This window comes from Mobula hypostoma, chromosome 14, assembly GCF_963921235.1.
Source record: "Mobula hypostoma chromosome 14, sMobHyp1.1, whole genome shotgun sequence".
Taxonomy (NCBI): domain Eukaryota; kingdom Metazoa; phylum Chordata; class Chondrichthyes; order Myliobatiformes; family Myliobatidae; genus Mobula; species Mobula hypostoma.
Window position 1 is genome coordinate 16,621,028 of NC_086110.1, and position 26,361 is coordinate 16,647,388.

Genomic DNA, 26,361 nt, shown 5'->3' on the forward strand with positions numbered 1-26,361 from the left:
GTCATGCAAGCGATCAGAGATATCTTTGACCCTGGCACCCAGGAGCCAACAAACCATCCTGGATTCTCTGTCATGACCACAGAACCTCCTTTAACTATTGAGTCCCCTATCACTACCGCTCTCCTCTTTTTCCACCCTCCCTTCTGCATGGCAGAACCAGACTCAGGCTCAGAACCAGGTTGTGCAATGAGTTCAGCGTTGAGTGAGTGAAGTTATCTGTGCTGGTTCAGGAGCCTGATGGTTGTAGAGTATTAACTGTTCGTGAACCTAATAAGGTGTGCCCTAATGCTCCACACCTACTGCATAGTGCTAGTAGCGAGAAGGTCGAGTTAATTAAAATTTACTTAATTGATAATACAAAGTCAAGAGGGAAATAATCTTACTCCTACTCTTTATTTTCAGTAGCACTTAAAAATAATTTCAGGAAATGTTTTTTTCATATTGAAGAGCACATAAAGGTCTGCACAATCCCGCAAGTATTGTGACAATAATTGGTCTTTTACTTGGAAACTTAATTCCTGAATTGGAGTTTACATGTTTTTCCAATGACTATATGGGTTTCCTCTGGGTGTTCCTGTTTCCACTCTCCTACCAAAGATCCCAAAGACATGTGGGTTGGTGGCCAAATTGACTGTCCAAATTGCACCTGTCACAAAAGTGACTGATAACATGAGGGCAAGTCAATCAGGATGTAAAGGGAAGCATTTATAAGAAGTTTGTAGAAGAGTGTGATTGCTCCTTGAGCCAGAATGAACTCTGTCTATGTTGTAAAGAAACACGACACTCATAATGTGTACTTAATCTCCCGAGACAAAATTCAGTTCTGCTTTATTAATTAGGAGAATTTGAATATTTTTGTTTATTGTGCAAATGAATTAAACCTCCAGAAATGAGCATAATCAGCTAGTCCAGAAATAACATACCTAATGTCTGTTCCTATATTTTTTGTGAGCTAAGGAGAACTAGTTTTGGAGATGTACCTGCATAGCTGAAAGCAGTTTCTCCAGGGTGTTTTTCATTGTTTGCTAAGAATGTTAATATTTGATCTCACACTAAACCCAATAGCACATTACCTCAAACATAGAAATCTGATATCAAGCCTTTACACAGGAAGATTGAAATTGTGCCTCGCTGAACTTAGTGTTATCTGTAAACAGAGACGTAATTCTCTTCTTTCTTTCAACAGGACATTGATATTTTGGTGCAGCTCTGAGGTTGTAACACAGATTACCATGCAATTGAGATGTAAGCATTCAGCTAGCACATGTAGAGAGAGAAAATCATAGCTACTGATTCAGAATTAGAATCAGGTTTAATATCACTGGCAGATGTCATGAAATTTGTTGTTTTGTGGTGGCAGTACATTGCAATACATAGTAAAAATAAAAAAACTATAATTCTTTTATATATGCAACCAGTTACAATGCTCTCCAAGGTACATCTGTAGAAATTTGTGAGAGTCTTTGATGACATACTAAATCTCCTCAAACTACTAATAAACTATAGCCACTGCTGTGTCTTTTGTGTAATTGCATTAGTATGTTGGGCCCAGGTAGATCCTCAGAGATGTTGACTCCCAGGAACTTGAAAATGCTCACCCTTTCCACTGCTGATCCTTCTATGAGGACCGGTACGTGTTCCCTCAACTCCCCCTCCCTGAACTCCACTATCAATTAATTGGTCTTGCTGATGTTTTGTTGCAACAAGACTCACCAAGCTCATCGATCTCACTCCTGTATGCCTCCTCATTACCATCTGAAACTCTGTCAACAATAGTTGTCCTTGGCAAATCTATAGATAGTGTTTGAGCTGTGCCTAATCACACTGGCACTGTTTGTCAACTATGGCCGTTGTTGGTCATTTTCCCACCTATTCCATATGTTGGTTGATATTCCAACGATAGTCAGGTCTGGGTGAAGGTCGGGAATAAGAAATGGAGACATTGAATGTCAGGGTCACCAGTGAACTCCAGTGCAGGACTCACAGAGACTTTGGCAATTCAAACAAAATAAAAGATTTATTACAGAAGTTAACCAGCAAAACCCACGAGAACTCAGGTAAACTATACAGAATAGTGAAGAACTGAAATCACTCATGATACACAGAAGAACTCGGTCAGAGTTTCACCAGACAAGGATCCATGGTGACCAAGCAAAGAGGGTTGGCACGCTCCCCTATAATACATCCCGGAGCATGTAGGAATTCAGGACCAATCAGACAGCCCCAGAGTCCAGACAAACTAATAACCCCCAAAGGCAGCAACTACAATGCAATTCATTGAAAACCCCGTGCCGATTTAATTACCCCCAATTGAATAAAATGATAAATACGAAGAGAGCTTAACAATCCCCAAGTACCAAATCAGACAAAGTGGGAGAACAGAGCTAGTCCAAAGACAAAAACAATCCAAGGAACACTGAATATCCATGAGGTGACACGGAGAAAATACCATCCACATGCTAACGGAAAAAAAATCTTTTTTTTTAAAATGACCCCTGGTTGTGACATTGAATGGATGGATTCAATCATAGCTACAAGGTAAACGTTGAGATTCTTGGACACCAGAGAAAGGAATCTGAAGCTTGAGAGATGGTTGGCAGTGGAGAGGCAAAGGTAGAGGTTTCTTTGAGTTCCATTGTAACTCTATGGAAGTGAACATATTCTCAGTCTGAGAGTCCTGATGAAGCTTGAATTGCTTGAGCCCAGACCTGGACCATAGGGGGAACCAGTTTATGTGCAGTATGTTCATGGAGCCTGCCAGGGAAAAACACGGACTATTTTTCCCACTGACCATTGGATGGGTGGGGAGGGGTGGTGGTGCAGTGGGACCCATACACAGTCTTATCACAGGGACTGTCCACTTCTTGTTTCTGTGTCTTCTAAGTTCTACTCATATGACCTCACTGAATGATCCCAAAAAATTATCTTCTCTAAGGGCCATTGTTATATCCTCTTTCACCAAGAAGGGATTTCTCTGCTCCCGTGCTACCTGGACCTTGGTCACACCTGTAGCATTTGTATCTTAGAACGTGGAGCTGACAGTCCTGCCCTTCCTTTAGTCATGTTTCTATTCTGGCCAATCTGAGTTCATCAACCTTACCTCCAACGTTGAAACAAATGCCGTTTGAACCAACTGTGTTTCTTCTCCCTTTACTGTGCTCCTGTCTATCATTATGACTGAACTTGCTCTCACCGGCATCATATCATCTTCTGATTTCTCATCAGCCACTCTGCCATTCAGGGTTCCACTCCCTACCCCCTGACACAGACACACACACAGACACACACACACTCACACTCACACACACACACACACACACACAGACACAGACACACACACACACACACACACACTCACACACACACACACACACACACACACACACACACACACACACACACACACACTCACACAGACACACACACACACACACACACACACACACACACACACACACACACCCAGGAGAACAAGATTAGTTTTATTTGTCACGTATAGATGGAAACATACAGTGAAATACGTCAACAACAGGAATTCTGCAGATGCTGGAAATTCAAGCAACACACATCAAAGTTGCTGTTGAACGCAGCAGGCCAGGCAGCATCTCTAGAAAGAGGTGCAGTCGACGTTTCAGGCCGAGACCCTTCGTCAGGATGTCATTTGCCTCAAATTAAATCAGGTGTCACCGTGCTTCTGGTACCAACTCACAACTCACTGATGTTAACCCTAGCCGTACGTATTTGGAATATGTGAGGAAACGGAAGCCCACGTGGTCATGGTGAGGACACACAGACTACTTTGTACTTACAGACGGGGCAGGAATCAACCCCTGATCTTATGTCTGGCACTGTAATAGCTTTACAGTACTTTCCCAGACTTATTTCCTGGCATAATTTACATATTACTATTTAATTATTTATGGTTTTATTACTATTTAATTATTTATGGTGCAAGTGTAATGAAAACCAATTTCCCTCGGGATCAATAAAGTATGACTATGACTATGAGTAACCATGCTGCAGCCACGTCTTCCCTTGTGAATCTCCCAGCCTTGTTACCGCACTCCAGTGAAATTGCAACCCATCGCTCCAGTACAAATCACCACCACCCAGGATTAAATTCCAGTAGTTCAACAACTTGAATACCTGCCCCCTGCACCAGCTCCTCAACCGCACATGTCTCTGAGCTGGCTTTCTATTCCTACCCTCCCTAGCACGTGGCACCTGGAGTAATCCAGGGACTGCCCTTGAGGTACTGTGTTGTAGGTTCTCTCCTAACTTCCTATAGTCACTGTGCTGGACCTCATCCCACTTTCTACCTAAGTTATTGGTATCAACATACATCATGACCTCTGGATGGTCACCCTCCCCGTTGAGACATCATTGAATCAGGCACCCAGGAGGCAACATACCATCCTGGAGTCTCACTTGTGGCCACAGAATCTATTGTCTTTCTTCCTAACTAGTGAGTCTCTTATCAGTATCATCCTGCCTTACCTAACCTTTATGTTCTGAGCCTCAGATTTAGTCACAGTGCCACCAACCTGTTACTGCTGTTGCTCCCTGAAAGGTTCTCCCCCACAAGCAGTATCCAAATGATATTTATTGTTGAGGGGAATACTCACAGGGACACCATGGACAGTCAGCCTTTTCCACATACTCTCCTCAGTTCTCACACAACTATCTGCAACCTGGACCTTAGGTGTGACCAACTCTTTAAAGCTCTTGACTATGATGCCATCAGTATCCCAGACAATCCTGATCAAGTCCAACTCCAGCTCCAGTTCTTTCAAAGTGCCAGTCAGGAGCAGCACTTCCTACAGGTATCCCTCCAGGTCTCTGGTATTGAGGGGACTGGATTATCTGATATATACTGCACTCAAACAGTAGAAGCAATACTCAGATATTAGTGAATAGAAGGACAACTGGATCTCTCCAACACTGTGACATATACTTGTTGGGAGAGTTCTCACAATTTTCTGTATGGAGGTAAAATGGGTTTGAGGCAGAGTCAATTAAGATTTAATTAATTGACAGCACAAATTCAAGAGGTAGGTTAACTTATGTTTGATCTTTATTTTCTGTAACATCTTGGGAAACTCAATGAGGACAGAGGGAAAATAATTTTCAAGCAGTTTGTAGGCTTTAAGCCAGCATGAACTCAAGAGACAGAATTATTTCCATCTATGTCGTAGTAAAGGAATTGACAGAGGCATGAGAGAGGAGCTGGATTGACTGGAAAAAAACACTGGCAGGGATGAAGGCAGAGCAGCACTGGCTGAATATTCTGGAAGCAGTTCGGAGGGTGCAGGATATACATATCCCAAAGATGATGAAGTATTCTAAAGACAACAAGACACAACCATAGCTTACAAGAAAAGTCAAAGCCAACATAAAAGCCAAAGAGAGGGCATATAATCGAGCAAAAGTTGGTGGAAAGTTAGAGGATTGGGAAGCTTTTAATAACCAACAGAAGGCAACTAAAAAGGTCATTAAGAAGGAATAGATGGAATATGAAGGTAAACTAGCCAATAATATTGAGGAGGATACCAAAAGTTTCAGATACATAAAGTGTAAAAGAGAGGTGAGAGTAGATATCGGACCACAAGAAAATGATGCTGGAGAGGGGGACAAGGAAATGGCAGACAAGCTGAATAAGTATTTTGCATCAGTCTTCACTGCGGAAGACACTGGCAGTATGCTGGAAGTTTCAAAGTGTCAGGGGCAGAAGTGTGTGGAGTTGCCATTACTAGAAAGCAGGATCTTGGGAAACTGAAAGGTCTGAAGGTAGATAAGTCACCTGGACCAGGTGGAGTACACCCCAGGGTTATGAAAGAGATGGCTGAAGAGATTGTGAAGGCAGTAGTCATGATTTTTCAAGAATCGATTGGTTCTGGCATGTTTCCGGAAGGTTGGAAAATTACAAATGTTACTCTACTCTTCAAGAAGGGAGAGAGGCAGAAGAAAGGAAATTATAAGCCACAGTCTGACCTCAGTGGTTGAAAAGATGTTGGAGTCAATTGTAAAAGGGTGTGGTTTCAGAGTACCTGGGGGCACATGATAAAATAGGCCATAGTCAGCATGGTTTCCTTAAGAGAAAATCTTGCCTGACAAATCTGTTGGAATTCTTTCAAGAAACAACAAACGGGATAGACAAAGGAGAATTGGTGGATGTTGTGTACTTGGATTTTTCAGAAGACCTTTGAGAAGATGCCACACATGAAGCTGCTTAACAAGTTACCAGCATGGATAAAGTAGTGGCTGATAGGCATGGGCAAAGAGTGGGAGTAAACGGAACCTTTTCTGGTTGGCTGCTGGTGACCAGTGGTATTCCACAGTGGTCTATGCTGGGTCTGCTTCTTTTTATGTTATATGTCAATGGAATTGATGATGGAATTGATGGCTTTGTTGCAAAGTTTGTGGATGAATTGCAGGTAGGTAGAAGGGCAGATAGTTTTGAGAAAATAGAAAAGCTACAGAGCGACTTAGACAGATGGGGAGAATGGGCAATGAAATGCAGATGGAATACTGTGTTGGGAAGTATTAGGTCATGAACTTTGGTAGAAGAAATAAAAGGATAGACTATTTTTAAATGGAGAAAAAATTCAAAAATCTGAAGTGCAAAGGGACTTGGGAGTCCTTATGCAAGATTCCCTAAAGATTCATTTGTAGGTTGAGTCAGTAGTGAGGAAGGCAAATGCAACATTAGCATTCACTTCAAGAGGACCAGAATATAAAAGCGAGGTTGTAATGTTGCAGCTTTATAAAGTACTGGTGAGTCCGCATTTAGAGTATTGAGAGCAGTTTTCGTCCCCTTATCGAAGAAAGGATGTGCTTACATTGGAGAAGGTTCAAAGGAGGTTCATGAAAATTATTCTGGGATTTAAAGGCTGGTCATCTGAAGAGCATTTAACGGCTCTGGGCCTGTATTCACTGGAATTCGGAAGAATCAGGGGCACCCTAATAGAAACCTATTGATAGAGTGGATGTGGAGAGGATGGTGGGAGAGTCTAAGACCAGAGACAGGGACACTGCCTCAGAATAGAGGGGTATCCTTTCAGAATAGAGATGAGGAGGAATTTCTTTAGCCAGAGAGTGGTAAATCTGTGGAAATCATTGACACAGATTGCTGTGGGGGGGCCAAGTCATTGGGTATATTTAAGGCAGAGGTTTATAGATTCTTGATTAGTCAGGGTATCAAGGAATATGTGGAGAAGGGAGGAGACTTGTGCAGAGAGGGAAAATGGATGAGCCATGATGAAATAGTGGAGCTGACTCGATGGGCCAAATGGTCTACTTCTGCTCCTATTTCTTATGGTCTTAAGCAAATATGATATTAACAATGTTTACTTAATCTTGTGAGATAAAATTCAATTGTGCTGAATTAATTAGGAGATTTGAATATTTTTGCTGATTATGCAAATTAATTTAATCCAACCCAACTGAGAGAAACTATCCAGTTCATCAGCAAGTTAATTACCTTCAGCGGGACTGAACATTATCAGTTAGTCAAGAAAAAGCAGGACTGACTTTTGTTTCCACATTTTTTCCCAGAAGTAAAGAGAACTGGTGTCAGAGGTACACCTGCATATCTGAAAGCAGTGTCTCCAGGGTAAGTGTCGGTACGTCATTACTTTTCGTTATTTGTTAGAAACTTTACTGTTTAGCCTCAGACTAAGCTCAGTAGCACGTTACCTCAAACCTCAAAAGTCTAATGTTGAGCATTGAATTTTTTTCACAGAAGGGCTGAAATACTGCACCCCAGAGCTTGGTGTTATCTGTAAACGAGGATCTATAGTACATCGGTATCTCTTTGTTCACAGTGCGCCGTGGTGGTGTAACTGTTAGCACGACGCTGTTACAGCTCGGGGCATCTGGGTTTGGAGCTGAATCCTGGCATCCCCTGGAAGGGGTTTGTATGTCCTGCCCGAGGAATGCGTGGGCTTTCTTCAGGTTCTCCAGTTTTCCTCCCACAGTCCAAAGGCGTACAGATTAGTAGGTTAATTGGTTGTTGTAAATTGTCCCGCTACGGTTAACTTGGGGGCAGCTGTGCGGTGTGACTTGAAGGGCCAGAAAGGTCTATACTGCTCCCTATCTCTAAATAAAAAATAATAAAAATCTCTTCACGCTCACAGCAAATCATTGATTCTTTTTTGATGTTACCTCAAGTTGTAACAATGTTTATTCGAGACATAAGCATTCAGCTAGCATATGTAGAGAGAGAAAATTATAGCTAATGTTTGTAGGCAATGGCCTGTCTTTGGCCAGTTTCTAGGCTGTGGGGAGCCTGGGCAAATGCTGGGAAGAAGAAATGGAGGCATTTAATACTTCGATTCAACTGTAATAACAAGGTAAACTTTAAGATCCTTGGACTTTGTTGAAAGGGATCAGAGGTTTGAGAGATGGCTGGTGGTAGAGAGGCAAAGGTGAGCGTTTCCTTCGAGTTCCATGGTGACCCTATGGAAGTGAATGCATTCCCAGTCTCTGAACCCCGATGAAGCTTCATATGCTTGAACCCAGACCTGGTCTAAACGGCAACTAAATTCCTGAAGCACGCCGGGGAAAAGTAAACGTGCAAAACTTTACCGAAAATCAGAAAACTGCAGATGCTGCAAGTCTGAGATAAAACTAGAGAATCATTCCAAGGACCTTTGCTTTCCACGTGTGATGCCTGTCCCTCTGAGTGTTTACGGCTTTCTCTTTTTTTATTATGCTTGGAAACATTAAGTGCCTAACAGGCTGTAGAGTTGCCAGAGACGAGAGGGCGATAGTAACTGGGGAAATCGAAACTTGTACAAGAAGCTGGAGCTCAGAAGCACCAATAGGGTCAAATTTATTTTAAGAACAGATGTAGAACAAAGAGACATGACAGAAAGACCCAAGAACTACCCAGAAAGACAAGAATAATCCTGTTGACAGGTACAGTCGCTTCAAGACAAAACAAACTATATGGAATTCCATTTAGAGGTTTAAGTTTGTTGTTAGAAAGCAAAAAATATTTTTCCATGTATTGACAGAAATAGCCAAGTTTCTATGAAATACCAAATCATTTTTGTGTTTTGGATAACTTCTACATTTGACATTTGAGTTCACCTGCAATGCGCGATGTAGAAATATTTTTTCGTTCCTTCCTGGTTTTGTATCCCTGTGAGGAGACTCTCAACCACATCATCTGTGCCTGCCTGTGAAAGGAGGTTCACTCATCTTCGAATCATTTGTGAGTTATTAAATGACGTTCAGTGGTCAGTGCTGATGAGACTATGTCCCTAACGTGATGGGTTACAAATGGATTTGTGCGGGAGTTACTCAATATTCATAACAAATGCCCCAAAGCCATTAATTAGCACTTTCAATTCTTACTTGTACCTCTTTGTGAAGGATGAACTGAACCAGACCATGGTTATGGAAGGGACTGCAGAGATTTTCCAGGGATCAGTGTCTCCATTCTGTGGAAGAACAGAATCAACTTTGCTGTTCTTAGAGTGGATGTTAAATTGGGCAGCTGCTAACTCCATTCCATTGTCACCAGCCCCATCCCTCTCCCTGGCAGCAACCTGAAACTGAGTGAGGTCGTTTGCAACCTGTGACTTAATAATGAACTTCAGCTCATCACTAATTCCCCATTTCTCTCCCTGATGTGAGAACCCTCTACTTCTCATTTGAAGAAACTGACAAAGTCTTTTTTTTAATGACGAGAACCCAGGAAAAACTGGGAGAATCAGAGTGACTGGAAGTTGATTTCTGGTACCGTATATTTCCAATGACAGTCCGTCTGCTGGAAAAGTAATAGGATATTGAAAACTTCCACAATGGACATTAGGAAATAAGAGATGGTATCTACGTGACTAATGAACAGCCTGGTCAGATAAAATTGGCAGATCATTTAGTTGCCAGGTTTTACATATCAAGACATATTTTCACTGGCCAAGTCAACTAAGAGGGAATTTCCTTCAACGAGATTTGGAAATGCATATTAGATTGCTCCAGGCCTGTTACTGCTGGAGTTTAGAAGAATGAGGGGAATCTCATCGAAACCTAACAAATATGGAAAGACCTGGATATAGAGGATGTGGGGAGTCTCGGAGCAAAGGGTGCAGACTCTGAAGAGAAGGTTGTCCTTTGAGAACAGAGAAGTGGAGGAATCTCTGAAGGCAGAGGCTGGTGAATCTGTGTAATTCATTGTCACATACAGCCATGGAGGCCGAGTCATTGTGTAGATTTATAGCTGAGCTAGATAGCTTCTTCATCAGTAATGGCATCAAGATGTTGCAGGGAGAATGCAGGAGATGGGCTTGAGAGGAATATTATCAGCTGTGATAGAATGGCAGAATGGCCTACTCCTGCACCTATTGTCTATTGTCAGACGCGATGGGCCAAAGGTTGAATTTTGCTCCTATGGTCTTATGGAAATAAAATATAGAAATTTTTTAAATGAATGGCAATGTCATGACCTATTCACTGAATGTTTGACCTCCCTAGCTGGAAGGTGATGCTTGGTTTAGATTTCTTGACCACAAGTAATTTGACATTGAAAATATGACTGCTGGGATCCCAGCCAGGATCTGGTCCTTGACATGCACTCTTCAGCTTTAATATCTTGTCCCTGTTGTGAACAAAGTGATAAAGCTGACGTGCTTTCTGACAGCCTAACAATCTATGGAGACTTCTCATCCAAAGACGTTCCAGAGGGAATCTTTCCTCCATGTTGCCCTGCTTGACTTGGCCATGGTCATCAACAGCAAACCACACCTCACCCCTCCCCCGAAAGTTGCATTCTTATGCAGAAGCTGCTCCATCTGGGCCTGAGAGTTCATGGGCTAAGCCAGATTCTGGTGCAGGACTTGTTGATCCCTAGGGGACTCAGATGAGGCAAAATCTGCTCCTTCAACCACCACATTTCCTTAATGTTGCCTGGAAGGGAAGACAGAATCACGGTCTCCTGGCTGGGCACCACCCCTGGGAAAAAGTCGGCACGGCCAGCTCTACCCTCCCTAGCATCTCCTGGCATCTCCTGTAGCAGCTCTGACAGTCTCCAGGTATTTTAGTTGCTTCCACATCTGTTGGTCACCAGATCTCTCCAAACCTAGACCACTGACCAGATTCAACCTGGCAGCTGTAACTAATTCCCACTCCCACCTACCCACAGCCCAGTGTTGCTGGTGTCTCCCCTCTGGAACTGAACCCCTCTGATTTGATCTTCTCCCACCCGGTGCCCCTGTCTGAGCTGGTGCTGTGTGGGGATGGGCTCAGGGGCAGCTCTTTTCCTGCCCCGGGTGGTATTGCCACCTTCAGGTGGTCTGTAGAAGACTCTTTCTCTATGGCATCAAATTCCACTTCAGGGCATTTGTGAGGAAACGTGGACACAAAAGGAGTAGCAGACAGTGGCCATACAGTGTGCTTACCAGCACCTCCCACCACAATGACTGCAGTGTGCTTCAGCCTGCATCTTTCTTTGGCTCTTGACTTCCAGGTACCCTGGAAAGGACCTCTTGGTACTGTTAGAGTACTGAGAGCTTGATCCTGTACACAATCAGATGTGTTTGCAAGAGACAAGTACTTTCAATGACTGCTTACATCAACCATTACTATCCCAGACCTTGATACACACCCAGTTATAAGGTGTGACCGTACATCAAGGAAGGTGATTTATACAATGTTGAGGTACTTTGAAAGGCATAGAGTGAATACACTCAGTTTTTTTCTCAGGGTCGAGGAATCAAGATCTAGAGAACAGGGGTTAAAAGTAAATGGGGAAAGATTTAATGGGAATTTGAGGGGCATCGTTTTTACAGAGGGTAGTGTGGATATGAAACAAGCTGCTGGAGGAAGTAGTTGAGGCACGTACAATGACAATTTTTGCAATGCATTCGGACAAGCTCATTGGGATATGTTCAGAAGGATACGGGCCAAATCCAGGCAAATGTGACGAACTTGGACGGGCATCTTTATCAGCGTGGACCAGTCAGGCAGAAGAGCTGGTTTCCCTGCTGAATGACTCGATAAGAATTCTCATCACATTGCTCCCTGTGGCCATTTGAATCAAGTGCAGATGTTGTTCCTTTGCTATTTTTACATGAGGTTGTGGGTTGTGTCTTAGTTTATGTCCAGTGCTGAGGTTCATCTTTAACATGTCTACAATGGATTTCATGTTTGTACAGATGCACATGCTGTCTAAACCTTTTGGATGTCCGCCTGATCAAGTGTAGCTCAGTGATGTGTGTTTGTGTATGGTCCAAGCTATTGTTTGTTACTGGACCAACTCAATGCCTTACGAATGTCTGAAGGACCCATTAGCTGACAGTGGCTGGAAATGAACCCTCTTGGTCTTCAATGACACCCCTGCAGTTCGGGACACCTGTACGAGAGAGAGGTCACGATAAGGTGCAGTGAGATTGTACCAGGTAGATCTTTGAGGTGAGATGGGAAGAGTTAAACAGGACTTCATGTGCAGGAAAATGCATATATGGATCAAGGTGCCAGAGAAAGTGGAGAAAGCAGGAACAAATACAACATTTATCACTTTGTAACTGGGGCACAGGATTCGCCTGTCCCAGCACCCAGCAGATCCATTCCTTTGAGCTCCAGAGGCATCCACCTGCCTTGCTGTGGTGAGCCCCTCCAGTCTGATACATCAGATAACTGTATCTGGAGGTATGTTCCCTGTTCTCCAGGAGAATTTGTACAGTATCCCTGAGCAATCAACGCACCACAGTATCTGGAAAGATGATCGTTGTTCTGTGCATGTGCTTCTCTGAACCCTGAGCCGTACCTGAAGTTAAACTAGGGCTTTCCTCTTGAACTGTTGTTTTTGTCATGGTATGGTATCACACAGAGCAGAGGATTGTAACTTTGCCCCCGTCTCCCTCTTTTCTCAAGCTTCAAGCACTCTTCAGGTGTATTTCTTGCATTTGTTCCTCACACTGTAGTCTTCTCACCCTCTGGGAGGCTAAGTGCGGATTATAGTTACTTATAGTCAAGTAATACAGTTCACAAGTGTGAACTTAAGTTTCACTTGTCTCTGACATAAATTCCTCATTCACCCCAATTCTGAAGTCCTTGGATTTGTCTCCTTCACCTCTTCTGGTGAAGATCTACGTGAGTCTAACAAAACCCTTTGACAATTCAAGATACAATATTGAATTCAATGGATTCTGATATTCGCACATATCCCAGAGCCATTATGTTGTTGGTTTCCACAACCCCCTCTATTAGGTATATTTAAAGCAGAGGTTGATAGTTTCTTGATTACAAAGGAGAAGGCAGGAGGATGGGGTTGAGGGAGTTAATAAATCAGCCATGATGGAATTGCAGAGCAGACTAGAATGGCTGAATGGTTTATTTCTTCTCCTCTGTCTGATGGTCTTATGGTCTATTCGACTGTCTCAATCATGGCATTTACCTCACTTGCTCAGGTTTCTCTCAATGGTAACACTTGCCTTTCTCCAACCTTTTCCACTCTGGTGAAATATCATCAATCTGAAATGTTAACTCTGATCCTCTCCCCACAGATAATGTCAGAGCTGCAATATTTTCTGTTTTTAGAAGTATTTGAATAGGTTTTCAAAAGAAATGACTCCCCAGTTTAACCAGGGTTAGTATAAGAGTGGATCTACTGTACTGGGAGATTTTTGAATGTTCTGAGGGAGTTCATTTATTTGCTCATTCCTCCCTACAACTATGTGGCTCCTGAACTGGAGTGGGTAACTACATTCCCCACTAGGAACTGATTCTGCGACCTACAGACTGACTTTCAAGGACTCTTGCAACTCAAGTTCGCAGTACTATTTTTATTTGCAGTTTGTCTTTTTTTTTGCACGTTGGTTGTTTGGCAGTCATTGTTTATATACAACTTTTCATAAAATTCTGTTGTATTTTTTCCCTGTAAAATGCCTGCAACAAAATGAATCTCAAGTAGTACGTGGTAACGTAAATTTGCTTTGAACTGTCCATGTCAATAACGTCAAGAATGCACCGCATTTTCATTTCAATATAAACCAAGAAATGTTCATCAGAGGCAGAATGTTATTCACCCTGTATAACATTTTATGCAAAGCTGTATTTAGATTTTAAAAATTCAAATTATTATTTGCATGAAAAGCATCTGTCGCATGTTATTTGTTTTTGTTCATTGTTTGGTTTTTATCTTTGAACCAGATCATATATACATAATGGGAAACCGAAGGTGTGGTATATTCATATGGAAAAGAGGAAGCATTATTATGTTTATATTCGTTATTGGAATATTATGTGGTAAGATACATTATTTCTTGTTTGTGTTAAATGCTTGAAAGCTTTCATGTTTTTATAATAGTTAAAGCTAAGTGAATGACCCATGCGTCTTATATTCACCCTTCCTCAGTTTTAGATCAAGGAATGTGTTTTAATATGTTCATGTGAACACCACAGAAATATCTCACAATATGTAGGACACTTGGAATATCCTAAGGCTTTGGAAAAAGGTTGTGTGTAAGGACACATTGGATAGGCTGGGTTTCCTGTTTCCTGTTCGAGCATTGGAGTCTCAGGAGTTTGCTATAACCGAGGGACATGGATCAGATAGATGGGCAGACTCTTTTTCTGAGGACAAGGGCTTTTTATTGGATGTCTGTAGGGTGAGTTTCCCCTCAGGTTCACAGCACTGTACTAACTCCCCAGAAGTGGATTTTCCTTCTGTCTTTACAGAACAGTGTTGCATGAAAAAATCTATAATGATGAAATGCAACTGTCTGCAATTTAAATTTTATCATCTTGAGAAACTTTTTACGTAAAGTTTACGTGGAAGTCACATAAGAGACCAGACCAGGAAATAATGTATCATTTCTTAATGCATGTATGCATTTCTAAATGACAATAAAAGAGGACTGAGTGTTCTCATAATCTAATCTAATGGAGGATTTCCTGCACTGAAATATATTGATGAACCTGAGGGGTTTTGGTGGTGGTGTCAGTGCCATCCAGAAAATTCTGTCAATGATCAGTACGAGGGGTAGTGTTTGTGAAGGATTAATGTTTCTGCCCGATCATATTCTGCAGAGGCAGGAAATTTACCAGTTGTGTTTTTTTTTAAATTTGGGATGTGATCAGATGTGCAAGTCCCACCATTTATTGTTCATCCACAATTGCTCTCATCAGAGTGGCTTCCATGGTTTTTTTAACCACATTGTAAACGTATCACCCAGAGGCCAGACCGGAAAACAAGAGGCAATTTCCATCGTTGAACGGTATTGCTAAGCCAGAAGGGTTTTGATGATCAACAGTATCAAGGCTGTTTTATGTTTTACCTGTCAAATCTACCAGGGTGCAATGAAATACCTTGTTCACATGAAGCTCTCAGAGTAAACAGTGTATACAGTAATAATAAATACAACAATAAATACAGCAACAGGCATAAAACAACAGAATAATGCCAAGTTTACAATGCAACCTGAAGTAGTGAATAATAAATGCTAAAATGACAATCACGGAGCAACTGGGAGGGAGAGAGTTCAGTGGATGAAAATGTGGCAGCACCAGTGAGAAAGGGGTGTGAATGAGACAGTACATTTATAGAAATTCGGTAGACTTCGGACAATATGGCATCAAGCTGCAATACCTCTAAAGTTTGTGGCTCAGACTTAGTTGCTTTTTAGATTCATGAGGATGGTCTTGGGGCAGCATGAGGAATTTTGAGACAACTTTGGGGATACGGATGGAGAGTCAGGGTTGGCAAATAAAGGATCGAGGCTGTGGAGTCAGAGTCCAAATCGGAACGCTCTGCAGTAGAAGGCCAGTGATCACAGTGGATGGATGTTGGATCACCAGCTGCTGAGGACCAAGACCAGTTGTCCCTGTGACGGGATTGGAGGTCCGTACAGACTGGAGGCATGAGGGCTGGTGATACCCCAGGTCGGTAAATCCAGGAGTAAGAGTCTCGGGCAAGTCCAGTGTTCAGGACCTGGATTTTAAAGTCCCATGATCAGTGAGTGCTGGGCTGAATACCGAAGGTTGTTAAGACCAAAGTTGGAAAAATCAGACACTGGGGCCCAGTGGTCAAAGCCCCTGAGTTGGCGTATCTGGAAGTTGGAGTCCTGATGACTGTCAGTCTGCAGTCTGGGGGGTGCGGGGTGAAGAGAGGGGGAGAGAGAGAGAGAGAGAGACACAGAGAGAGAAAAAGTAAGTAAGGGGTTTGTTTTACTATTCTTTTAGAACCATACCATAGAAACTACAGCACAGAAACAGGCCTTTTGGCCCTTCTTGGCCATTTTCTGCCTAGTCCCATTGACCTGCACACGGACCATATCCCTCCATACACCTCCCATCCATGTATCCGTCCAATTTATTCTTATATGTTAAAAAAGAACCCGCATTTACCACCTCATCTGGCAGCTCATTCTATACTCCCACCACTCTCTGTGTGAAGAAGCACCCCCTAATGTTCCCTTTTCCCCCCTCAGCCTTAACCCATGTCCTCTGGTTTTTTCTCCCCTTGCCTCTTTTCTTGCTGTTGTTGTGTTATCGTTGCCTGTTGGCATGCTATGTTCATGCCGGAATGTGTGACGTCCTCGGGCTGTGCTGGTTGTTTATGCAAATTACACATTTCACTGTATGTTTTGATGTACGTGTGACAAATAAATTAACCGGACTCTGAAGTCTGAGAGGATCCTAGTGAACAAACTCTCAGAGTCTAAGAAAGACAATGACCTGCTTTCTTAATCACTGCGTCAGGGTGAGGAGACTGGTGATGTGGTTGCCTCGGAACGTGAAGTTATCGACCATCTGAACAGTAGCCCTGTTGATGTGAGCAGGTTTGTATTCACTCCTTACTTCCTCAGGCCAACAACCAGCTCTTGGTCTTGCTGACGTGAAGGGCTTGGTCAGTGATCTGACTCCATGGCACAAGGTCCTCAATCTCCTCATGACTGATAACATTGGTGAACTTGGAGACTGAGTGAGTGCTGTACTTGGCCATATGGTCTTAGTGATGCAGGGAGTAGAGCAGGGGGCAGTGCACACTGACCTTTTGAGGATCTGGGTGAATGAAATGAATAACCAGTACTAACTGACAGACGTCTGCCTGTCAAAAGGCCGAGAAGCCAGTTGCAAATGGGGGCCCTGAGACCAGGGTACAGGAGTCACAGATGAGCCTATTTGGTTCTCTGGTGTTGTGATCAATATTGACATATGCATTCTTGAAGTCATAGAATCACAGAGCACTACAGCACAGAAACAGTCCATTCGGCCCATCTAGTCTGTGTTGAACGGTTATTCTGCCTGGTCCCATTGACCTGCATCTGAACCATAGTCCTCCATACCCCTCCCATCTGTGTACTTACCCAACTTTCTCTGAAATCAAAACTGGATCCACCATTTTCAGTGGCAGCTCGGACCTCCCTCTGAGTGAAGAAGTTCACCTCGGGTTCTATTTAAATACTTCACCTTTTATCCTTAACCTATGACCTCCATTTCTAGTATCACTCAAAACGCCTGCTTGCATTTGCCCTACTTGTCAAGGTGATTCAGAGCTGAATGCTGTGCAAGGTACAATGTGTCCTCTGAAGACCAGTTTTTCCGGTAAAGACTAGATTGTCCGAGAGACTGGCACTGATGTGGGCCATTACCGATCTCGTAATGAAGTTCAAGTTCAAAGTAAATTTATTATCAAAATATATATATGTAATCATATACAACTCTGAGAGTCATTTTCTTGTGGGCATTCACAGTAAATACAAGAAACACGATATAATCATTAGATTCCACCCTGAACAGGACAGACAAGCAACTAATGTGCAAAAGGGAACTGTGCAAATGCAAAAATATTAATAAATAAGCAAACAAACAAATAAATAGACATCAAGAACATGAGATGAATCCTTGAAAGTAAGTCCATTGGTTGTGGGAACAGTTCAGTGATGCTTGAATAAAGTTATCCCCTCTGTCACAAGAGCCTGATGGTTGAGGAGTAATAACTGTTCCTGAACCTGGTCGTGTGGGTCCTGAGGTTCGTGTATCTTCTTCCTGATGGCTACAGTGAGAAGAGAGTATGGTCTGGATGGTGGGGTCCTTCTTTTATGTGACGGTGCTCTATGGGGATGTGTTCAATGATAGGGAGGGCTTTACTCGTGATGGACTGGGCCATATCCAATTCTTTTTGTCGGCTCTTCTGTTCAAGTCCTATTGTGTTTCTATACCAGGCTGTGATGCAACCAGTCAATATAACCAGTAAGAGTGGGCTCCCTCACCTCTGCCCCTCTGACCCAAAACACAGGTGACCCTTCGGGCTGTGTCCCAAGCACCCTCCTTCACTCTCTGTGTAGCCATGACTGTGTCGCCACCCACAGCTCCAATCTGCTAATTAAATTTGCTGACGACACTACACTGGCCTAATCTCAGATAATAACGAGACAGCCCACCCTGACAGTGGTGTCAAGAAAACAACCTCTCCCTCAACGTCACAAAAACAGAAGAGCTGGTTGTGGACTACAGGAGGAATGGAGACAGGCTAGCCCCTATAGACATCAATAGATCTGGGGTTGAGAGGGTGAACAGCTTTAAGTTCCTCAGCATAAGCATCACCGAGGATCTCATGTGGTCTGTACATATCGGCTGTGTGTTGAGAAAGGCACAACAGTGCCTCTTTCACCTCAGTCAGTTGAAGAAGTTTGGTATGGGCCCCCAAATTCTAAGTAATTTCTATAGCGGCACGACTGAGAGCATCCTGACTGGCTGCATCACTGCCTGGTATGGGAACTGTACTTCCCTCAACCGCAGGACTCTGCAGAAAGTGCTGTGGACAGCCCAGCGCATCTGTAGATATGAACTTCCCACTATTCAGGACATTTACAAAGACAGGTGTGTGAAAAGGGCCCGAAGGATTACTGGAGACCCAAGTCACCTCAACCACAAACTGTTCCAGCTGCTACCATCCGGGAAACAGTACTGCAGCACTGACAGGATCAACAGGCTCTGTATTCCACCTCCTGAAGTCACAATCAACTCCTTGGTCTTGCTGACGTTGAATGGGAGGTTGTCCTTTCGGCACCACTCAGCCTGATTTTTCAATCCCCCTCCTATATGCTGATTTGTCACCACCTTTTATTCAGCCAGTGACTGGTATCATCAGGAAAGTTCAATCTGGCATTGGAGCTGTGCTGAGCCTCACAGTCGTAAGTATAAAGTGAGTAGAGCAAGGGTTGAGCACACAGCTGTGTGGTGTACCTGTGCTGATGGGGATTGTGGAGGAGATGCTGTTGCCAATCCAAACTGACTGGAGTTTGCAAGAGAGGAAATTGAACATCCAATTGCACGAGGTGGTATTATGACCCAGGGCTTGAAGCTTATTGATTAATTTTGAGAGGATGGTAGTCTACTTCTGGTTCTATATCTTATGGTCTTATGCAAATATGATACTCACAATGTTTATTTAATCTTGTGAGATAAAATTCAATTGTGCTGAATTAATTAGGAGATTTGAATATTTTTGCTGATTATGCAAATGAATTTAATCCAACCCAACTGAGAGAAACTATCCAGTTCATCAGGAAGTTAATTACCTTCAGCAGGCCATCTCCGGGACGGAACATTATCAGTTAGTCAAGAAAAAGCAGGACTGACTTTTGTTTCCACATTTTTTCCCAGAAGTAAAGAGAACTGGTGTCAGAGGTACACCTGCATATCTGAAAGCAGTGTCTCCAGGGTAAGTGTCGGTACGTCATTACTTTTCGTTATTTGTTAGAAACTTTACTGTTTAGCCTCAGACTAAGCTCAGTAGCACGTTACCTCAAACCTCAAAAGTCTAATGTTGAGCATTGAATTTTTTTCACAGAAGGGCTGAAATACTGCACCCCAGAGCTTGGTGTTATCTGTAAACGAGGATCTATAGTACATCGGTATCTCTTTGTTCACAGTGCGCCGTGGTGGTGTAACTGTTAGCACGACACTGTTACAGCTCAGGGCATCTGGGTTTGGAGCTGAATCCTGGCATCCCCTGGAAGGGGTTTGTATGTCCTGCCCGAGGAATGCGTGGGCTTTCTTCAGGTTCTCCAGTTTTCCTCCCACAGTCCAAAGGCGTACAGATTAGTAGGTTAATTGGTTGTTGTAAATTGTCCCGCTACGGTTAACTTACCTCAAGTTGTAACACTATTGACGTCGACTCAGGCCCGAGAGGCCAGGCCAGCGTCAGGCATTTTAGAAACATAGAAACATTGAAAATAGGTGCAGGAGGAGGCCATTCGGCCCTTCGAGCCTGCACCGCCATTTATTATGATCATGGCTGATCATCCAACTCAGAACCCCGCCCCAGCCTTCCCTCCATACCCCCTGATACCCATAGCCACAAGGGCCATATCTAACTCCCTCTTAAATGTAGCCAATGAACTGGCCTCAACTGTTTCCTGTGGCAGAGAATTCCACAGATTCACCACTCTCTGTGTGAAGAAGTTTTTCCTCATCTCGGTCCTAAAAGGCTTCCCCTTTATTCTCAAACTGTGACCCCTCGTTCTGGACTTCCCCAACATCGGGAACAATCTTCCTGCATCTAGCCTGTCCAATCCCTTTAGGATTTTATACGTTTCAATCAGATCCCCCCTCAATCTTCTAAATTCCAACGAGTACAAGCCCAGTTCATCCAGTCTTTCTTCATATGAAAGTCCTGCCATCCCAGGAATCAATCTGGTGAACCTTCTTTGTACTCCCTCTATGGCAAGGATGTCTTTCCTCAGATTAGGGGACCAAAACTGTACACAATACTCCAGGTGTGGTCTCACCAAGGCCTTGTACAACTGCAGTAGTACCTCCCTGCTCCTGTACTCGAATTCTCTCGCTATAAATGCCAGCATACCATTCGCCTTTTTCACCGCCTGCTGTACCTGCATGCCCACTTTCAATGACTGGTGTATAATGATACCCAGGTCTCATTGCACCTCCCCTTTTCCTAATCGGCCACCATTCAGATAATAATCTGTTTTCCTATTTTTGTCACCAAAGTGGATAACTTCACATTTATCCACATTAAATTGCATCTGCCATGAATTTGCCCACTCACCCAACCTATCCAAGTCACCCTGCATCCTCTTAGCATCCTCCTCACAGCTAACACTGCCGCCCAGCTTCGTGTCATCCGCAAACTTGGAGATGCTGCATTTAATTCCCTCATCCAAGTCATTAATATATATTGTAAACAACTGGGGTCCCAGCACTGAGCCTTGCGGTACCCCACTAGTCACTGCCTGCCATTCTGAAAAGGTCCCGTTTATTCCCACTCTTTGCTTCCTGTCTGCTGACCAATTCTCTATCCACATCAATACCTTACCCCCAATACCGTGTGCTTTAAGTTTGCACACTAATCTCCTGTGTGGGACCTTGTCAAAAGCCTTTTGAAAATCCAAATATACCACATCCACTGGTTCTCTCCTATCCACTCTACTAGTTACATCCTCAAAAAATTCTATGAGATTCGTCAGACATGATTTTCCTTTCACAAATCCATGCTGAATTTGTCCAATGATTTCACCGCTTTCCAAATGTGCTGTTATCACATCCTTGATAACTGACTCCAGCAGTTTCCCCACCACCGATGTTAGGCTAACCGGTCTATAATTCCCCGGTTTCGCTCTCCCTCCTTTTTTAAAAAGTGGGGTTACATTAGCCATCCTCCAATCCTCAGGAACTAATCCAGAATCTAACGAGTTTGGAAAAATTATCACTAATGCATCCACTATTTCTTGGGCTACTTCCTTAAGCACTCTGGGATGCAGACCATCTGGCCCTGGGGATTTATCTGCCTTTAATTCCTTCAATTTACCCAAAACCACTTCCCTACTAACATGTATTTCGCTCAGTTCCTCCATCTCACTGGACCTTCTGTCCCCTACTATTTCTGGAAGATTATTTATGTCCTCCTTAGTGAAGACAGAACCAAAGTAATTATTCAATTGGTCTGCCATGTCCTTGCTCCCCATAATCAATTCACCTGTTTCTGTCTGTAGGGGACCTACATTTGTCTTTACCAGTCTTTTCCGTTTTACATATCTATAAAACCTTTCACAGTCAGTTTTTATGTTCCCTGCCAGTTTTCTCTCATAATCTTTTCTCCCCTTCCTAATTAAGCACTTTGCCCTCCTCTGCTGAACTCTGAATTTCTCCCAGTCTTCAGGTGAGCCACTTTTTCTGGCTAATTTGTATGCTTCTTCTTTGGAATTGATACTATCCCTAATTTCTCTTGTCAGCCACGGGTGCTGTAGAGAGAGAAAATTAAAGGTAATGTTTGTAGGCAATGGCCTGTCTTTGGCCAGTTTCTAGGCTGTGGGGAGCCTGGGCAAATGCTGGGAAGAAGAAATGGAGGCATTTAATACATCGATTCAACTGTAATAACAAGGTAAACTTTAAGATCCTTGGACTTTGTTGAAAGGGATCAGAAGTTTGAGAGATGGCTGGTGGTAGAGAGGCAAAGGTGAGCGTTTCCTTCGAGTTCCATGGTGACCCTATGGAAGTGAATGCATTCCCAGTCTCTGAACCCCAATGAAGCTTCATATGCTTGAACCCAGACCTGGTCTAAACGGCAACTAAGTTCCTGAAGCACGCCGGGGAAAAGTAAACGTGCAAAACTTTACCGAAAATCAGAAAACTGCAGATGCTGCAAGTCTGAGATAAAACTAGAGAATCATTCCAAGTACCTTTGCTTTCCACGTGTGATGCCTGTCCCTCTGAGTGTTTACGGCTTTCTCTTTTTTTATTATGCTTGGAAACATTAAGTGCCTAACAGGCTGTAGAGTTGCCAGAGACGAGAGGGCGATAGTAACTGGCGAAATTGAAACTTGTACAAGAAGCTGGAGCTCAGAAGCACCAATAGGGTCAAATTTATTTTAAGAACAGATGTAGAACAAAGAGACATGACAGAAAGACCCAAGAACTACCCAGAAAGACATTGATAATCCTGTTGACAGGTACAGTCGCTTCAAGACAAAGCAAACTGTATAGAAATTCATTTAAAGGTTTAAGTTTGTTGTTAGAAAGCAAAAAATATTTTTTCACTTATTGACAGAAATAGCCAGGTTTCTGTCTGAAATACCAAATCATTTTTGTGGTTTGGATAACTCCTACATTTGACATTTGAGTTCACCTGCAATGCGCTATGAAGAAATACTTTTTAGTTCCTTCCTGGTTTTGTGCCCCTGTGAGGAGACTCTCAACCACCTCATCTGTGCCTGTCTGTGAAAAGAGGTTCACTCATCTTCGAATCATTTGTGAGGTATTAAATGATGTTCAGTGGTCAGTGCTGATGAGACTATGTCCCTAATGTGTTGGTTTACAAATGGATTTGTGTGGAAGTTACTCAATATTCATAACAAATGCCCCAAAGCCATTAATTAGCACTTTCAATTCTTACTTGTACCTCTTTGTGAAGGATGAACTGAACCAGACCATGGTTATGGAAGGGACTGCAGAGATTTTCCAGGGATCAGTGTCTCCATTTCTGTGGAAGAACAGAATCAGCTTTGCTGTTCTTAGAGTGAACGTTAAATTGGGCAGCTGCTAACTCCATTCCATTGTCACCAGCCCCATCCCTCTCCCTGGCAGCAACCTGAAACTGAGTGAGGTCGTTTGCAACCTGTGACTTAATAATGAACTTCAGCTCATCACTAATTCCCCATTTCTCTCCCTGATGTGAGAACCCTGTACTTCTCATTTGAAGAAACAGACTCTAACCATGTAAACAAAGTCTTTTTTTAAAGACGAGAACCCAGGAAAAACTGGGAGAATCAGAGTGGCTGGAAGTTGATTTCTGGTACAGTATATTTCTAGTGACAGTCCATCTGCTGGAAAAGTAATAGGATATTGGAAACTTCCACAATGGACATTAGGAAATAAGAGATGGTATCTACGTGACTAATGAACAGCCTGGTCAGATAAAATTAGCAGATCAATTACTTGCCAGGTTTTACATATCAAGACATATTTTCACTGGCCAAGTCAACCAAGAGGGAATTTTCTTCAACGAGATTTGGAAATGCATATTAGATTGCTCCAGGCCTGTTACTGCTGGAGTTTAGAAGAATGAGGGGAATCTCATCGAAACCTAACAAATATGGAAAGACCTGGATATAGAGGATGTGGGGAGTCTCGGAGCAAAGGGTGCAGACTCTGAAGAGGAGGATGTCCTTTGAGAACAGAGAAGAGGAGGAATCTCTGAAGGCAGAGGCTGGTGAATCTGTGTAATTCATTGTCACATACAGCCGTGGAGACCGAGTCATTGTGTAGATTTATAGCTGAGCTAGATAGCTTCTTCATTAGTAATGGCATCAAGATGTTGCGGGGAGAATGCAGGAGATGAGCTTGAGAGGAATATTATCAGCTATGTTAGAATGGCAGAATGGCCTACTCCTGCACCTATTGTCTATTGTCAGACGCGATGGGCCAAAGGTTGAATTTGCTCCCTCTGGTCTTAAGGAAATACAATATAGAAATTTTTTTAATGAATGGCAATGTCATGACCTATTCACTGAATGTTTGACTTCCCTGGCTGGAAGGTGATGTTTGGTTTAGATTTCTTGACCACATGTAAGTTGACATTGAAAATATGACTGCTGGGATCCCAGCCAGGATCTGGTCCTTGACATGCACTCTTCAGCTTTAATATCTTGTCCCTGTTGTGAACAAAGTGATAAAGCTGACGTGCTTTCTGACAGCCTGACAATCTGTGGAGACTTTGCATCCAAAGAAGTTCCAGAGGGATTCTTTCCTCCATGATGCCCTGCTTGACTTGGCCATGGTCATCAACAGCAAACCACACCTCACCCCTCCCCCGAAAGTTGCATTCTTATGCAGAAGCTGCTCCATCTGGGCCTGAGAGTTCATGGGCTAAGCCAGATTCTGGTGCAGGACTTGTTGATCCCTAGGGGACTCAGATGAGGCAGAATCTGCTCCTTCAACCACCACATTTCCTTAATGTTGCCTGGAAGGGAAGACAGAATCACGGTCTCCTGGCTGGGCACCACCCCTGGGAGAAAGTCAGCATGGCCAGCTCTGCCCTCTCTAGCATAGAAACCATAGAAACTATAGAAACTACAGCACAGAAACAGGCCTTTTGGCCCTTCTTGGCTGTGCCGAACCATTTTCTGCCTAGTCCCACTGACCTGCACACGGACCATATCCCTCCATACACCTCCCATCCATGTATCTGTCCAATTTATTCTTAATTGTTAAAAAAAGAACCCGCATTTACCACCTCATCTGGCAGCTCATTCCATACTCCCACCACTCTCTGCGTGAAGAAGCTCCCCCTAATGTTCCCTTTGAACTTTTCCCCCCTCACCCTTAACCCATGTCCTCTGGTTTTTTTCTCCCCTTGCCTCAGTGGAAAAAGCCTGCTTGCATTCACTCTATCTATACCCATCATAATTTTATATACCTCTATCAAATCTCCCCTCATTCTTCTACGCTTCAGGGAATAAAGTCCTAACCTATTCAACCTTTCTCTGTAACTGAGTTTCTCAAGTCCTGGCAACATCCTTGTAAACCTTCTCTGCACTCTTTCAACCTTATTTATATCCTTCCTGTAATTTGGTGACCAAAACTGAACACAATACTCCAGATTCGGCCTCACCAATGCTTTATACAACCTCATCATAACATTCCAGCTCTTATATTCAATACTTTGATTAATAAAGGCCAACGTACCAAAAGCTCTCTTTACGACCCTATCTACTCGTGACGCCACTTTTAGGGAATTTTGTATCTGTATTCCCAGATCCCTCTGTTCTACTGCACTCCTCAGTGCCTTACCATTAACCATGTATGTTCTACCTTGGTTTGTCCTTCCAATGTGCAATACCTCACACTTGTCTGTATTAAACTCCATCTGCCATTTTTCAGCCCATTTTTCCAGCTGGTCCAAGTCCCTCTACAGGCTCTGAAAACCTTCCTCACTGTCTACTACACCTCCAATCTTTGTATCATCAGCAAATTTGCTGATCCAATTTGCATCTCCTGTGGCAGCTCTGACAGTCTCCAGGTATTTTAGTTGCTTCCACATCTGTTGGTCACCAGATCTCTCCAAACCTAGACCACTGACCAGATTCAACCTGGCAGCTGTAACTAATTCCCACTCCCACCTACCCACAGCCCAGTGTTGCTGGTGTCTCCCCTCTGGAACTGAACCCCTTTGATTTGATCTTCTCCCACCTGGTGCCCCTGTCTGAGCTGGTGCTGTGTGGGGATGGGCTCAGGGGCGGCTCTTCTCCTGCCCCGGGTGGTACTGCCACCTTCAGGTGGTCTGTAGAAGACTCTTCCTCTATGGCATCAAATTCCACTTCAGAACATTTGTGAGGAAACATGGAAACAAACGTGGAAGTAGTAGACAGTGGCCCCACAGTGTGCTTACCAGCA